The 17,117-nt window shown below is 42.2% G+C and overlaps 1 protein-coding gene across 2 annotated transcripts in view; it reads right to left on the bottom strand.

Moving 5' to 3' along the window:
* Positions 1–6,358, bottom strand: part of zdhhc1 (zinc finger DHHC-type containing 1) — a 57,069-nt gene extending 50,711 nt beyond the window's left edge. Inside the window, exon 1 of one of the 2 annotated variants that reach the window (XM_060837763.1) lies at positions 6,271–6,358. The gene's annotated coding sequence lies outside the window, so the exon portion shown is untranslated. Of the gene's footprint in view, positions 1–5,573; positions 6,025–6,270 lie in introns of those variants that run through there. The other variant, XM_060837764.1, reaches the window with a different exon arrangement.
* Positions 6,359–17,117: the final 10,759 nt, after the last annotated feature.

Raw genomic sequence — 17,117 nt, 5'->3', positions numbered from 1 at the left:
AGCTGAACCCCACCTTCAAGGGTAATTCAGGGTGGGCAATAGAGTCTGGTCAAGTCAGCAAATGCCACATCCCATGAATGAACAAAATCAAACATTAAGAGCTAAACAAAAATGATCAGCAAAGTGATTGCCCAATCTGAGATTCTACCTCTGCTGAGAAGGCCACATTGTGGGATACATGAAGAACAATGATTTAGTTCAGCATCCCAAGTTGGGGTCCTGAACAGTTAAAAGGAAAGTGATGGGGAAGGTGTGAGGACAATAGAAGAGTACACAAGGGGATTTCAGAGGGAAACTATCATTTTAGAAGGCTGAAAGAGAGTTGGTCCTAGTTATGGGAGGATGTGCTCTGTGGTGACAGTAATGGCAGAAGATAATTCATTGAATACAGAGCTGAAGGGAAGGAAGGTGAGGATAACAATGATGATGAAAACAAAAATGCTGGAGATCACAGCAAATCAGGCAACATCCATAGGAAAGAGCAAGTGTAGATGACTCTTCATTTGAGCTCTGAAGTAGTCATGGATGCTGCCGGACACATTGTGATTACCAGCATTTTTTGTTTTCAGAGTAGATTCCAGCATCTGCGACAATTTGCTCCTAAAACAAAGATCATATTTCACTCCTGGGATGATAAGAAAGGCAAGTGATCAAAATTACAAAAATAAGATAAACTTGGTTGATAACCCAGTTAACCACTGTAGAAAGGAATCTTCAGATAAGGAAAAGGAAACATTCGCGAAAGATGGTCACATTGAAACAGCTGACGGAAAAGACAGAAAAAGCAGCTAGGAATATTGAGCAATTGTCACTGTGAAACAGAATGGGAAGGAGTCTACTCATTGTATCTGTCTCATTGGATAAAAGGCAAATATCGATGAAGAATCTACTCCCAGAAATGGTGAGAGAGAAGTCAAGGATTTGAAAGGAAGAACTGGAACCGGATCATGTAAAGACGAGGGACAGATGGAAATTGGAAGCAAAGTTGATGATATTAGAAGATAACTAAAGACATTCTGGAAATCCATCCTGCTAACCCACTTTCTCCCTCAACTTTCATCTGTCTCCTCTTTCTCCAGGACCCCACTTGGACCCTTCTCCTCCACCACCCCTCTGCCTCCTCCCCTACCACTCTTCAATCCTCCTTTCCTTCATCTGTCTTTTGCACTCTACTCCTTCCCAACATCACTTGCCCCTACTCTTCCTCTCCCACCTTCTTGTGCCATGCACCACCTAACCACCATGTCTCTTGAACTTACCTATTCCCACTATACCCCTTGTGAATATCCTCCTCCCCAGAGCAGACAGCCCCCCAGCAACTCTCTTGCTACCCTCACTTACTTTCCAACTGCTCCAATCACAGGCTGTTTCTCTGTTTGTTCTTGACAGAAGGGAACCAAACTTAGATTGGTTGGTAAATGAGTAACTTCTCATCAATTCTATTTAACTTAGGTGGCAACTTTGCTCTGACTGGTTGTCCCAGTGATAGATTTTTTTTAAGACATTTGCAGCTCTTGGGGACGAATTCACCCACCCATCTATGAGACCTGGAATGCTCATGAATTAATAATCCTTGGTCTATATTGCACATCTTTATTGTTGTGTTCTAGACAGGATTTTCATAGAGACAGAATTTGAAATCAGAATCTTAATCCCAAGAAACTTCATGAAGGGATCTCGGGGTATTACATTTTCTTATTTCTTTCTGTCACCAGATAGGTTTTAGCAAATTGCTTCCCAATTGAGCTTGGTAGTCATCACATTTTACAAGTCGCATGATCCTTGCTATGTCAAGAAGTTTCATGTGCTTTACTGAACATAAAATCACTACCAATGCACCAATTACAACTCTTGATTCCTATTTAATAGACTTGTACATTTAATTGATTGTGCCAAGTTTGGACTATTGGGCACAATTTAAAGTACTCCCTTATAGAAATGGCATTATAGATTTTGATATTAAACATCTTGTGGTTGGGAAATTATAGCTAAAAGGAGAGAGTCTGGAGACATTGGTACATTCCATTGCAGAGAGGGTGAATGGGACATTTAACACAGGAAAGTTTAATTCCCTTATTGCAGAATCAGTGTTGAGAGATTAATACTTAAGATTTTCAAACAGCATGCAGCGGTTGGATCATAATATGCTTTGTCACTGGGAATGCTTGGATCATAATATGCTTTGTCACTGGGAATGCTGAGGCAGAGTTAATTGCGTATTGTAAGGAAAATGAATAAATATTTGAATCAGGAGTTATGAGGAGAGAGCAGGGTACTTGGGATTGTTTCTGGATTGATCTAGCAGAGAGCCAAATAACAGATTTTTCTGCAGGAAATACTTGTTTTGTGAATTTATTTGCATGTTATTTATTTTGCTGTGTCAGAACAAAATTCATCTTCCATATTAATTATAGTAATTTCCCTTGATTAGCTGACATTTTCCAACAGTTAAGAGGCTGCGGAAGGGGTTGGAAAAAGGAGCAGGATTATCTCAATATTTGGACAGAGGTCCTGTGATTGGTCAGGTCCAACCCCCTTCAAATATATCAAGGAGTTAGCCCAGACTCTAACTTTTTATTTATTGGCGAGTGTAAGGTGCTGTGTTTCAGATGTAATTGAATTGGTTACACTACTCGGCTTTGAGCAAAACACATTCCCTTCTTATTCCACAATTAAGATACAAACAACAGAAAAAAGAATTGGCCCAATTCTACTGAAAACTTCACAAAATAATAGATGATCTAATTACTAAACAGCAACTGTTCCAATATAGTGACAGCTCATTGGCAAAGGTAAATTCAGTTAAAAAAAAAGACTGTCTTACAAATGTTTCTCCAGTCCAGGAGGAAGGATTATCAAGAGAAAATTCTGGCAAAGGGAGAAAGAACTCATGTGCTTTGCTGTATGAGGGAGTGATGTATGGCAGCTTCAAAACACCAATAACTACTGAAAGCTGAGCTAAAATCCTACTGGTGTGAGAGCCGGACTCTACCTATTCATATTGCTTCTATTGTTCTAAGTGTTTAAAAAACCCAAGGCCTCACAAGCAGTTTACTTTATTGGCTTGGAATAGACCACTCAGCACATTGGTCTCAACCTCCTCATTTAAAGAAAGGACAAGACACACCTCTGAAAGCCATAGCATCATCACAACCCTTACTTTATTCCACAACTTTGTAAAAACAGAAAGCAAAATTATCTTGACTCAATTGAAATGCTATCAGCTGCACGTGTGGCAGCATTCTTGCACCTGCTTCAGAAGATTGTGGCTTCATGTCCCACTTCTGAAATCAAAATCTGACACTTCAGTGCAGCACTAAGCGAATATTGCATTTTTGGGGATCTCCTCATTCAAATGTGACCAAGCATTTGTTTACCCTGTAAGGTGGATTAACATACCTCATGACTATTATAAAGATCAACACGAGTGTTTTCTAGTGGCCAATATTTATCCCTCAAAGAACACAATTGAACGAGATCAAATGATTGTAATGTGCTGCATTATTTCCAATGACTACAACGCAAAAGTATTTCAATGATTGTAAAGCATTTCACCACCTCAGGAAGACAAAGTTTTATACAAATGCAAATTATTTTTAAAATTACTTTAAAATATATTTCAAAAGTACAGACCTGATGAGGTAAATATTTGGATCTTTGCAAAGCATTTTGTCAAATTACATAAAAGCAAAATTCCGCAGATTAAGGAAATCTGACATATTAATAAAAAAATGCTGGAGATACTCAGCAGACCAAGTGGCATCATCTTATCATGGATACCAGCTGGGCTTCTGATCAATCTTGAGAGGGTTTCAGTGACCCAAAACTTTAAGCATATATTCTCCCATTTAGAACATTAAGGAAGACTTGTCAAGATATCTGGATTCATCAACAGCAAACACTGGTTGGTGACGATATGTAGATAATGGACAAATGTATGTCACATCAATATTTCAATTTAGTCTTCAAAGTTATAAATAAATTGGTTCACTTTACTGAATAGGCAAATAATAGTTAAATAACACTGATCTAATAATGACCTAAATGCCTTGATGGGCTAAATTACAATTGCAATCCCAAGATATCAAATAATTTCTTGTACTTAAGAATTGTATTGAGTTTCTACAGTAAACCTGTATTGTCAAATTAATTTCTCAAGGTAACTACCAAACTAGAAAGGATTCTTCAGCTTGTGATTTATAATCTGAGTTGAAATAATCATAAAACAATTCAGATTTTTCACTCGAAAAACCTGGCGCATCGCTGCAGTACGGTCTTCTTAGAAAACAATTCAGAAAGTAAACCTTGCCTCTATTTCATGCTCAGTTGTTAATAGTAGCCATTTTTAAATAATTTATAAATGCAAAATATTTATTATAACAAGGAAATATTTTGAATCTGTTACACATACTTGTTGTGCCTTTGTGGACAAAATTACTCTAACAACTGCAACTTCTCCCTTAATAGTGAGTACTAGCCCTTTATAGGGATTTTTTTCATGACTGGATCATACACGTCCCAAACAAATCTACTGCAGGCCAAACTTTTCACATCAGAAGGACGTAAATTTGAAGCTGGGGTTCCTTCTGTAAAAATTAGCTTGATCTACCATGAACTACAAGCTCTGCACAATGCTATAAGATAATTTAGTGTTATTTATTGTAAATATTACAATAATTTGACATCGTGTCATCAAAAATCGTAAACTTTACAATAAAATGCTGAAAGTGCCGTAAAGCTGTTAAGATTGTTACTTGTGACTGAGGCAAATTGATTGACAGCAATACAATATTGGAAACTTGCATAGACAGGAGAATCAATTCACTAAAAATATCCAGCAAGCCTACTTAAAACAATAAGGTCATGTCACAACCTATTAGGACAACATATTCTTGGTAATTTCTAATCAGTTTCTCAGTTAAAAAGAAAGTAGAAAAGGTGGATCTCCTGCTAGGTACAAACATAAATTCCCAATCCTAAAAGCAAATACTGTGAGGTACCCTGAATTAAAAAAAAACTTGACACTCCTAGCATCCATCCCTAATTGCCCTGGAGGTGATATTGGCGTGATGCCTTTTTGAATACAGTTGAGTCACTTGGTAGGTTCTACCTGCAAATGTATTAGTCTAAAATTAAATATGATGATGGCAGGTTCCCTTCCCCAATTCTCATAACAAGTCATCAATTTTATGTTAAAGATATTACCATTTATTCTGCAACAGATAATCCTCCAGGATGTTTATATTAATAAAACCACAGCTCAAAAGTAAAACATTTACAAATGTTTCAGTGATATATTACAATGTCAATGCAAGTGCTAAAAAAACTTATGCTTAAATATAAATAGGTAAGTCATCACATTGCATAGGAAATTTAATCTTTGTTAAAATCCACAATTGAACCCAACTCCAGAACAAATAGGAGCAAAGTATCAGGTTCTGGACACTTCCAGAATGAAGTGAAGCCCTGACTCAATATTTACACCACTAGTTTCGTCTCAATGCAAACCCAATTATGCCAAATTTTCTAACACAAATGCAGCTCAGTTAAAATTACTAAATCCCCTTAATCACCTTATGAAAATCATACTCAGAATCTCTCCTTTAGCCAGAGTCTCTCGTTATCTCTCTTTTCCATTGTAGATCCTTCGCTTGTTCGATCAACCTTTCTTCACTTTTCCAAGTGGTATCTTTCATTGCGACAACATTGCTACAATGACACCTCTATGAAACACCTTGGACCGTTCCTGTTAACTCTCGGATAAAGTTAATCCATAAATGCTTATTCTTTACTCAATAACAGCACGTTGCAGCATACTTCTCGTCCTTCTCTCAACGCAAACTACAGTTTATTGTATGTCAAGAAGAATTGTGCACAAGCATCACGGGGGGAAGCGACATAATGTAGTTCACTGGGACTACTGGCATCTGAGTTAGTGGCACAGAAGTGGTGCCGTTCACAGAGGCTCTGGCCTAGCTCTAGCTCTACGTCAGACAGAAACCAGTCCAACTGATTGCCAGAGAAATCGTGGGGCGAGCATCGTGAGACCTTGTCGCCGCCAACACGATCCGGCCTGGAGTGCTTTTTGTTGGGGGGGGATGGGGGCTGGAGGCGGGTGCACATTTAGGTTTAAGTAGCGGAGAGTCCCTTTATATTGCAGCACAACCACCATCGACCGCGAAGACACAGGCGAGTGAGGCCGGCACCACGAGCGGTGAAACTCGTTGCCGCCGGTTCGGGGGAAAAACAAAGCTGCCACATTATGACTACCTTTCAGCGGGGGTGAGGGCCGCTCCGCACGCTGTCGTCCATGGTTACCACCACCGCCACATTCTCCACTCCAGGCTCCCTCACCCCGCCCCCCCGCGCACTCGTCACAATGTTCCCCCTGTGACGCGACAATGGAACGCATCGCGCTAGTGCGTCATGACATTCGCTGGGAGGTGGAGGAGGGAGAGAGGAATAACTTTTGTGAACAGATTGGTTAGAAAAATGGGTAACAGCCAGTGTTCACCTACTCATTTCATTGATTTGTGTTGACAAATTAATTTGATTCCTTTAGTCAATTTCATCTAAACATTTGTGTATTTTGTAGCTTCTGGGCTGGACTTTTGTTGCTCCTTAATGTGTTATTAATAAAAGAGATAACAATGTGAAAGGGGAGGTTAACATTGTGGATGACAAGTCTTTATGTTCTCATATAAAACATACTTGTGAAAGTAGAGCAGTCACTCTGTTTCCATCGTTGAATCTCTAATCAAGTAGTCTTTAAAACCATTTTTGTCGATTAATGTTTATGTGAAACTGTTCTACTTTTTGACCTGACTCACTGCAAAACACTGCAAGCCCTGACGAAGGGCTTTTGCCCGAAATGTCGATTTTCCTGCTCCTCGGATGCTGCCTGACCTACTGTGATTTCCAGCACCACACTGATCTAAACACTGGTGTCCAGCATCTGCATCCCTCACTTTTGCCTCAATGCAAAACAGTGCTTCCTACAATTTTTTCGCACTGTGGTCCCCATTTCGAGCGTTGAAAATTGTCCCACTTCCTCAGTAATGATATGGTTAATGTAATTTCTGCAGTTTCATGCATTCACACACACACACACACACACCTCACACATAACCCACACACATACACACACCTACACACACACTCACTCACACACATACATACACACATACACGCACACACATACACATACACTACACACACACACACTCTCACACACATACATACACACACACTCACTCACACACCTACACACACCCTCACTGTACTAAAACTGAGGTTTAATGAAACTAATGATCGACTAGACCATAATGAAGCATGAACTAGAAGTCACCTCTGTTATGCCAGGAACATGGTAACCTTGGGCAAGAAACCAAGGAATGCTTCAGTTAGACACAGAGGGCAAAATACAATGAAAGCTCTTTTCATGACATCAATAAATGTTATAACTAGTAGCAGAAATTGTAAAATAATATAACATTTTAATTAAAGAAATTGGCAGAGAAAAGCGTGAAATGCTTTAACCAATGGAATTGTCATTAATGATTTTTAATGTAAGAAAAATCCATAGCGTGAGATGTTTAAACCAATGAAATTATCACCAATGTATTTGAATGGAAAAATAATGTATAAGTATTAGTGCTGTAAAATCTCCCGTTGCGACTTCCGAAGTCCTTTTTGGAACTCGCCCAATCTTCGAAGATTGAATAAACATCTGTTGCTCCGTTTGTGTGTGTCTCGCAGTATTTCGATTTGCCACGGGCAAAGTGACAGCCGGTGGGGATAAGGGCTGATACCAGTCAACTTGGAGTTCGCCTTTTTGAACTTAACCTTGCGGACAGTCTCCCTTGACACAAGGGTTAAAGGACAGTCCGCGGTTGGCAGAGTTCGGAGGCAGGACCCGGTTGTTCTGAATCAGATCCCTAGAGTTAGAATAGTTAGCCAAGTGTCAGGAACTATTCTCCAGAGATTCAGAAAGCCTAGACAGAAATCACTTATAACAATAAGAACTGAGAGAGATAGGGGTAGAGGCTTTGAAAGCAGCAGCTTGTTAGAGTGGGAGCACAGCTGTTTTAATTCAGTCAGAGTTCCACAAGCGCCCGTTGCTGCCTGATCTTGGGACACCAATATTTTAGATCGCAACACTACTTGGAGCCCCGACCTCGTGCCTTAGAAAGTCAAAGGATTTGAAATGTATCACAATTTTACAATCTCATGCAAGTAGGGAGGAGGCTATGGAAATGCACGAAAAAAAGGGAAGAATTTGACCACACAAAAGACAACCTATGTAAAGTCCTTATGGTTAAGAACTTGGCTGAATACCGAAGGAAATTAATTCAAAAGCACAAAAAATTTACAACTTCAGACTGTATGAACACTTTTCACATTAGCAATATAGTTTAAAGTCACTAACCTGGGATTTAATTTGAAAGAAAGAGTTGCTTAATATGATCCTTTACATTTGAATAAAAAAATCTCAAGATATGCTGTAATTCTAAACATGGAAATCAGAATATGACAGTTACAACAAGGCATAGAGTCATAGGGATGTACACTACATTGGACAAACAGGCAGAAAACTAGCCACCAGGATACTTGAACCCCAACTAGCCACAAAAAGACATGACCCCCTCTCACTAGTATCCTTACATTCAGATGAGGATGGTCACCACTTCGACTGGAACAACACATCCATCCTAGGACAAGCCAACCAAAGACATGCATGAGAATTCCTACAAGCATGGATTTCCAACCGGAACTCTATCCCAAACACATGGAGTTAGACCCCATCTGCCACCCACTGAGAAAAAGAACAAGAAGTGACTTCACCACTGGAAATGACATCACAACCCAAAGGAACTCAAACATATAAAGAGAAAGCAGGAATTATCAGCAGTGCTTTGCCTGAGGCCCACTGAAGATGTTACCTGGTAGGCTGACAAAACATCTGGAAATGAACCTTGCGGCTCAGCGAGCAAACCTACATCCAGAACCTCAACCGGAGCTACAAATCTTCTCAAACTCACTAAGAGATGTACAGCATGGAAATAGACCCTTTGGTCCAACTCATCCATGCTGACCAGATATCCCACCCTTATCTAGTCCCATTTGCAAGCACGTGGTCCAAATCCCTCTAAATCTTCCCTATTCATATGCCAATCCAGATGCCTTTTAAACATTGCAATTGTACCAACCTCCACCACTTCCTCTGGCAGCTCATTTCATACATGCACCACTCTCTGCAGGAAAATGTTGCCTCTTAGGTCCATTTTATATCTTTCCCCTCTCATCCTAAAGCTATAGCCTCTAGTTCTGGACTCCCCCAACCCAGGGAAAAGACTTTGTCTATTTATCTAATTCATGCCCCCTCATGATTTTATAAACCTCTATGAGGTCACCCCTCAGCATCCAACACTCCAGGGAAAACAGCCCTAGCCTATTTAGCCTCTCCCTGTTGCTCAAATCCTCCAACCCTGGCAACCTCCTTGTAAATCTCTTCTGAACCCTTTCAAGTGTCACAACATCTTTCCGATAGGAAGGAAACCAAAATTGGACTCAATATTCCAACAGTGGTCTAACCAATGTCCTGTGCAGCCCACAACATGATCTTCCAACTCCTGTATTCAATAGTCTGACTAATAAAGGAAAGCATACCAAATGCCTTCTTCACTATCCACCTACCTGCATCTCTACTTTCAAGGAGCTACGAACCTGCACTCCAAGGTCTTTTTGTTCAGCAAACCTCCCTCAGACCTTACCATTAATGTGTATAAATCCTGCTAAGATTTGCTTTCCCAAAATGCAGCCCTTCACATTTATCTAAATTAACCTCCGCCTGCCACTCCTCATCCCATTGGCCCATCTGATCAAGATCCAGTTGCAATCTGAGGTAACCTTTTTCATTGTCCACTGCACCTCCAATTTTACTGTCATCTGCAAACTTAATAACTGTACCACCTATGTTCATATCCAGATCATTTATATAAATGACAAAAAGTAATGGACCCAGTGCCGATCCTTGTGGCACTCCATTGGTCACAGGCCTCCAGTCTGAAAAACAACCCTCCACCACCACCCTCTGCTTTCTACCTTTGAACCAGTTCAGTAATTATAAAATATCAATTGTCAAATATGATCCACAAACACTGATGAAAATCCATGTAATATAAAAAGTATCTTGATTAGCTGCTGCATTTGTAGCTACATTTGCTAGGGGGTGCACTGGTCTGCCATATATGTTCTTGGGCCATCTTCACATTCAACTACACCTAGGTTGATCCCTCTTTCTCTTGCCCCTGACTTTGTTCTCTTGTACAGATTGACACAGCTTTTCCACTCAAATATCTTTAAGGTGTTAAAAAGGCTGGTTGCACTCCAGGTTGAGAAGTTGCCAGACCTCGATGGAATACAACCTAAATTGTTGAGAGAAGCAAAGCATCAAACTGCAGAGCCATTGACAGAAGTTTGCCAGGCCTGTCTGAGCACAAGATTAGACATGATGGCATAGGTGTTCAACACTGGTGCCTCACAGCACCAGGGACCTGGGTTCAATTCCAGGTCTGTCTGTGTGGAGTTTGCATATTTCTCCCTGTGTCTGCTGGGTTTCCCACTGTCTGTGTGGACTTTTCACATTCTCCCTGTGTTTGTGTGGTTTTCCTCCCACAGCCCAAAAATGTGCAGGTTAATGGGTTGGCCATGCTAAATTGCCCCATAGTTTTGGGATTGTGCAGATAAGGTGGGTTAGCCATAGGAAATATGAGGTTACAGGGATAGGGTGGGGTCTCTTTGGAGGGTTGGTGCAGACTCAATGGGCAGAATGGCCTGTTGAGACTCTATGATAATTCTCTGACTGGAAGGTTGCAAATGTAACACCATTATTTAAGAAAGGGGCAAATAGTAACCTAGGAAACTGCAGACCTGTCATCTTGACATCAATGGTGGGAAAACTGACTGAGAGCATAATGTAGGATAAGGTAAATATACACTTTAGAGGAAAAATAAGTTGATACTAGACAGTCAACATGGCATTGTCAAGAACACAGGAGAAAGTGCTGGATGTCTTGAAATGCATAAAAGTGGGTAAATCCCTAGGACCTGATCAGATGTCCCCTAGAACTCTGAGGTAATCTAGGGAAGTGATTGCTGGGCCTCTTACTGAGATATTTGTATCATCAATATTCAAAGGTGAGGTGCCAGAAGACTGGAGGTTGGCTATCGTGATGCCACTGTTTAAGAAAGGTGGTAAGGACAAGCCAGGGAACTATAGACCAGTGAGCCTGACATTGGTGGTGGGCAAGTTGTTGGAGGGAATCCTGAGGGACAGGATGTACATGTATTTGGAAAGACAAGGACTGATTAGGGATAGTCAACATGGCTTTGTGCGTGGGAAATCATGTCTCACAAACCTGACAGAGTTTTTTGAGGAAGTAACGAAGAGGATTGATGACGGCAGAGTATTAGATGTGATCTATATGAACTTCAGTAAGGTGTTCGACAAGGTTCCCCATGGGAGATTGATGAGCAAGATTAGATCTCATGAAATGCAGGGAGAACTCGCCATTTGGCTACAGAACTGGCTCAAAGTTCAGAAGACAGAAGGTGGTGGTGGAGGGTTGTTTTTTTCAATCTGGAGGCCTGTGACCAGTGGAGTGCCACAAGGATAGGTGCTGAGTCCACTACTTTACATCATTTATATAAATGATTTGGGTACGAGCATAAGAGGTACAGATAGTAAGTTTGCTGATGACACCAAAATTGGAGGTGTACTGGCCAGTGAAGAAGGTTACCTCAGATTTCAATTGGATCTTGATCAGATGGGCCAATGAGCTGAGGAGTGGCAGTTGGAATTTAATTTAGATAAATGAGAGGTACTGCATTTTGGGAAAGCAAATCTTGGCAACACTTATACACTTAATGGTAAGGTCCTAGGGAGTGTTGCTGAACAAAGAGACCTTGGAGTGCAGGTTCATAGCTCCTTGAAAGTGGAGTCGTAAGTAGTTAGGATAGTGAAGAAGGCATTTGGTATGCTTTCCTTTATTGGTCAGAGTATTGAGTACAGGAGTTGGGAGGAAATGTTGTGGCTATATGGACATTAGTTAGACCACTGTTGGAATATTGCATGCAATTCTGGTCTCCTTCCTATCGTAAAGATGTTGTGACACTTGAAAGGGTTCAGAAAATATTTACAAGGATGTTGCCAGTGTGGGAGGATTTGAGCAATAGGGAGATGCTAAATAGGCTAGGGCCATTTTCCCTGGAGCGTCAGAGGCTGAGGGGTGACCTTATAGAGATTTATAAAATAATGAGGGGGCATGGATAGGAATAAATAGACAAAGTCTTTTCTCTGGGTTTGGTGAGTCCAGAACTAGAGGGCAGAGGTTTAGGGTGAGAGGGGAAAGATATAAAAGAGACCTAAGAGGCAGCTTTTTCACACAGAGAATGGAATGGGCTGCCAGAGGAAGTGGTGGAGGCTGGTACAATTGCAACATTTAAAAGGCATCTATATGGATATATGAATAGGATGGGTCTGGTGGGATATGGGCCAGATGCTGGCAGATGTGACTAGATTGGGTTGGGATATCTGGTCGGCCTGGACGGGTTGGACTAAAGGGTCTGTTTCCATGCTGTACATCTCTATGACTCTATGACAGATCACATCTGACAAATTTAATTGAGTTGTTTGACGAGGTGACACAGGCAATGAATGAGGATAGTCCTGTGAATGTTGTATTTTTAGACATTCAGAAAGCAATTGATACAGTGCCACAGGGCAGGTTGGTTAGCAAATCAGAAATGTTTGGGATTGATAGGTCCTTGGCAGAATGGACTAATAGTTGGCTATAAGGTAGGCATTTCTTAGATTGGAGATGAGTTGAAAATGGTGTTCCCCTGGGTTCAGTGGTGGGACCCTTGCTTTTTCTGATTTATGAAAACAATTTGGAGATGGTTGTTGAGGGCAAAATCTGCAAACTTACTGATGACGCTAAGCTAGAGAGAATAATGAACTATGAGGATGATGCTGAGTGACTTCAGAGGGACACTGACAGACTGGCCAAATGGAAATAGCAAGGACTGCAGATGCTGGAGATCAGAGTTGAAAAGTGTGGTGCTGGAAAAGCACAGCAGGTCAGGCAGCATCTGAGGAGCAGGAGAATCGATGTTTCGGGCATAAACCCTTCATCAGGAATGTGGTGGGGGGGGGTTGGTGCGGCTGGGAGATAAATAGGAGGGTGGGGTTAGGTAGCTGGGAAGGTGATTGTGATAGGTCGGAGGGAGGATGGGGTGGATAGGTGGGAACAAAGGTGAACATTTAGGACAGTTCAAGAGGGCGGTGCTCCCTGAGTTGAAGGGTTGGATCTGGGATTAGGTGGGGTGAAGGGTGATTAGGAAACTGGTGAAATCGATGTTGATGCCATGTGATTGAAGAGTCCCAAGGCAGAAGATAAGGCATTCTTCCTCCAGGCGTCAAATGGCTTGGAATTGGCGGTGGAGGTGGCCCAGAACTTGCATGTCCTTGGTGAAATGGGAGGGGGAGTTGACGCAGTCGGCCACAGAGTGGTGGGGTTGTTTGGTGCGTGTGTCCTCGAGATGTTCCCTGAAACGTTCCACGAGTTGGCATCCTGTCTCCCCAGTGTAGAGAAGGTCACACCAAGAGCGACAGACGCATTAGATGAGGTATTTGGATGTGCAGGAAGATCTCTGTCAACTGTGAAAAGATCCTTTGGGGCATTGGATGGAGATGAGGGGGGAGGTTTCAGACCTCGTGTGGTGCCAGGAGAAGGTGTTGGGTGTGGAGGGTGGGGGCGTGGACATAACGAGGAAGTCACAGAGGACGTGGTCTCAGTGGAAAGCAGATAGTGATTGGGAGGGAAATGTATCTGTGGTGGTAGGATCTGATTGTAAGCGGTGGAAATAACAGAGGATACTGCGCTATATCCGGAGATTGGTGGAGGGAAGGTAGCAACGGGGTGGGGGTGGGGAGGGGGGGTGGAGGTTCTATCCTTGTTGCATTTGGAGGGGTGGGGTTGAAGGGCAGAGGTGCGGGAAGTGGAGGAGATATGCTGGAGGGCATTGTTGATCCTGTGGGAAGGGAAATTGTGGTCCTTGAAATAGGAGGCCATCTGGGATGTCCTGGAGTGGAATTGCTCTTCCTGGGAGCAGATAAGGTGGAGGCAAAGGAATTGGGAGTAAGAGCACCATCCCCCATCTTTTCATTTGCTTCATCTCTGACTGTAACGGCGCCACCTTGTACTCCCACTAGGACGTTGAACACTTCATCAACTTCATTAACACCTTCCACCCTGATCTTAAGTTCACCTGGATCATCTCAGACACCTCACTCCCCTTCCTGGACCTCTCTCCCTGGTAATAGACTCAACATGGACATCTTTTTCAAGCCCATCAACTCTGAAAGCTACCTGACTAAACCTTCTCCAGTAAAAACACAATCCCTTACTCCCAATTCCTTTGCCTCCACCATATCTGCTCCCAAGAGGAGCAATTCCACGCCAGGACATCCCAGACGGCCTCCTATTTCAAGGACCGCAACTTCCCCTCCCATATGGTCAACAATGCCTTTCAGTGCATCTCCACTTCCCACTACATCTGCCCTTGAACCCCACCCCTCCAAACGCAACAAGGATAGAAACTCCCGGTCCACCCCTACAATCCCATTAATCTCCAGATACAGTGCTCCACCATTTTTGCTACCTACAATCAGATCTCACCACTAGAGATATATTTCTCTCCATGACTCCCTTGTTAAGCCCACACCCCTCTCCAACCCACCCTCCACTCCCAGCACCATCCCTTACTGCTGCAAGAGGTCTAAAACCAGTGCCCACACTTGCCCTCTCGCCTCCATCTAAGGCCCCAAAGGACAGAGATTTTCTTGCACATCCAAACACCTCACCTGATGTGTCTGTTGCTCTTGATGTGATCTCCTCTACATTGGGGAGACAGGACGCCAAATCACGAAATGTTTCAGAGAACATCTCTGGGACACATGCACCAACCAACCCCACCACTCTGTGGCAACCACTTTAACTCCCCCTCCCATTCTGCCAAGGACATGCAAGTCCTGGGCCTCCTCTACCACCAAATCCAAGCCACCTGATGCCTGGAGGAAGAATGCCTCATCTTCTGCCTTGGGTCCCTTCAATCACACAGTATCAACATCGATTTCGCCGGTTTCCTAATCTCCTTTCCCACCACCTCATTTCAGATCCAACCCTCCAACTTGGCACTGCCTTCTTGAACTGTCCTATCTGCCCATCTTACTTCTCACCTATCCACTCCACCGTCCCTACCATCCTATCACTATCACAACCCACCTGCATCTGCCTATCGCCTTCCCAGTTTCCTTCCCCCCACCCATCTATTTATCTCTCAGCCCCCTTCCCCATCCACATTCCTGATGAAGGGTTAATGCCCGAAATGACCACTCCTCTGCTCTTCAAATGCTGCCTGACCTGCTGTACTTTTCCAGTGCCACACCTTTCAACAGTGTCGAGAATGGAAGGCTACAAAAGCGGATCTTTCCCTCTGCAATGGCCGATAATCCTAATTAATTGCTAAGAAACATTCCCCAAGAAACCCTGACTGTCGCTCCTGCTGCTTGATCTTTTTTATTTGTTATGAGATGCGGGCATTGCTAGCGAATTTGCCTTCAAAAAGCTCGTGGTTAGGTGCCTTCTTGAATCGCTACAATCAACGGAGTTAAGTACACTACAGTGCTGCTTGGAAGGGAGGCCCAGGATTTTGATTCAGTAAGAATAAATGAATGGTGTACCTGTACTTGTTTTTCAAAAATATACTTTATTCATAAAAATGCTCTATATATATACATTGTCACAAATGCAAGTCAGTTCTGTACTGTAGCATATCAAACCAAAAAACATTTAAGTTTGACTCTACTCCAACAAACCAAAATCATCCCTTACACATACAGGAGTATGTTTACATGCATTGAGGCACTAGCAGGTCTGATAACTGAATAGGGCTCCAATTAACTTCAGCAGGAAGACCTCAAACTGTAATCTTTCTGCACTGCGCTTACCAGCAGCTGTCCCAAGCTTGACTGCATCCCTCAGCATGTAATCATGGATGTTGGAATGTGCCATTCTGCAACACTCAGATGAGACCAACTCCTTGTTTTGAAAGAGTACAGTCTAGTTCCAAGTCAGTATAGTGTGTGACTTAATGGGGGACTTTCAGGTAGTGATGTTCCCATGCATTGACCATGCTTTTACAGTTATGGTTGAAGGCATTCTCCAAGGTTTCACTGTATACCAACCTTTAATCACTTGTCTTGCCCCTACATTGTGAAGATAAACATGTGGCATTTGCATGGCCATTTGGAATGCAAAAAGAATATTCCTGAATGTCAAAAAGCCATTCAGTCCATCTTCAATATTTTTTAACTCATAAACAAAAGTGTTCAAATAAAAAAAATTGATCACTAGTTTTGTTTTCGCATTCCTGTAATTCCTCTCCTGTATTTGTCAGTGTCACTGCCCTGGAGATAACCTTAACTCTGTGGAGGCTCAGGCAGATTGGCAACTCTACCTATTTCCATCCTGCTCACTCGCCGGACTGCCAATTTAACCAGTTGGAAGCTGGGGAATGGATCAAAACATGAAAACGACATCCTGCCAAATAACTGTTAATTCATGCCTGGCCCTCCCACTTGCTCTGTAAATTATCAAAACTTCTATTTCAAAAGATTATTTTAAATTTACTTATTTTCGAAGGTAGGTGTAATTCTTAGGTTCTGCTGTTCTGGTCTTCAGTCTTTTACAGCTGAACACCTTAGTTAATGGTTGTCTCAAGTCAAATTCACATTTTATTCTGTGAGGTTACAACAATTTAGGAAATGTCTTGCAGAATTGCATTCTCCTGTACATCTATCCCTTGCCAGAAATAATTGCACAAGTACATGTTTAGCAACATAAAGTGAGTGCTTCATGATGCCCGACAGGACGTTATTTGTGAGGTCAAATTGAGGACTACTGTTTCACAGAACACTGTCACATGGATAGCTGATTGTTACTCATCAGAGTAAACTCGGGATTGGTTGGTTGAGAATGTTTGCCTCTGCATTT

The sequence above is a fragment of the Hemiscyllium ocellatum genome, chromosome 17 (assembly GCF_020745735.1).
Source record: "Hemiscyllium ocellatum isolate sHemOce1 chromosome 17, sHemOce1.pat.X.cur, whole genome shotgun sequence".
In the NCBI taxonomy this organism is placed as follows: domain Eukaryota; kingdom Metazoa; phylum Chordata; class Chondrichthyes; order Orectolobiformes; family Hemiscylliidae; genus Hemiscyllium; species Hemiscyllium ocellatum.
This window is presented reverse-complemented; position numbering and strand designations above follow the sequence as displayed.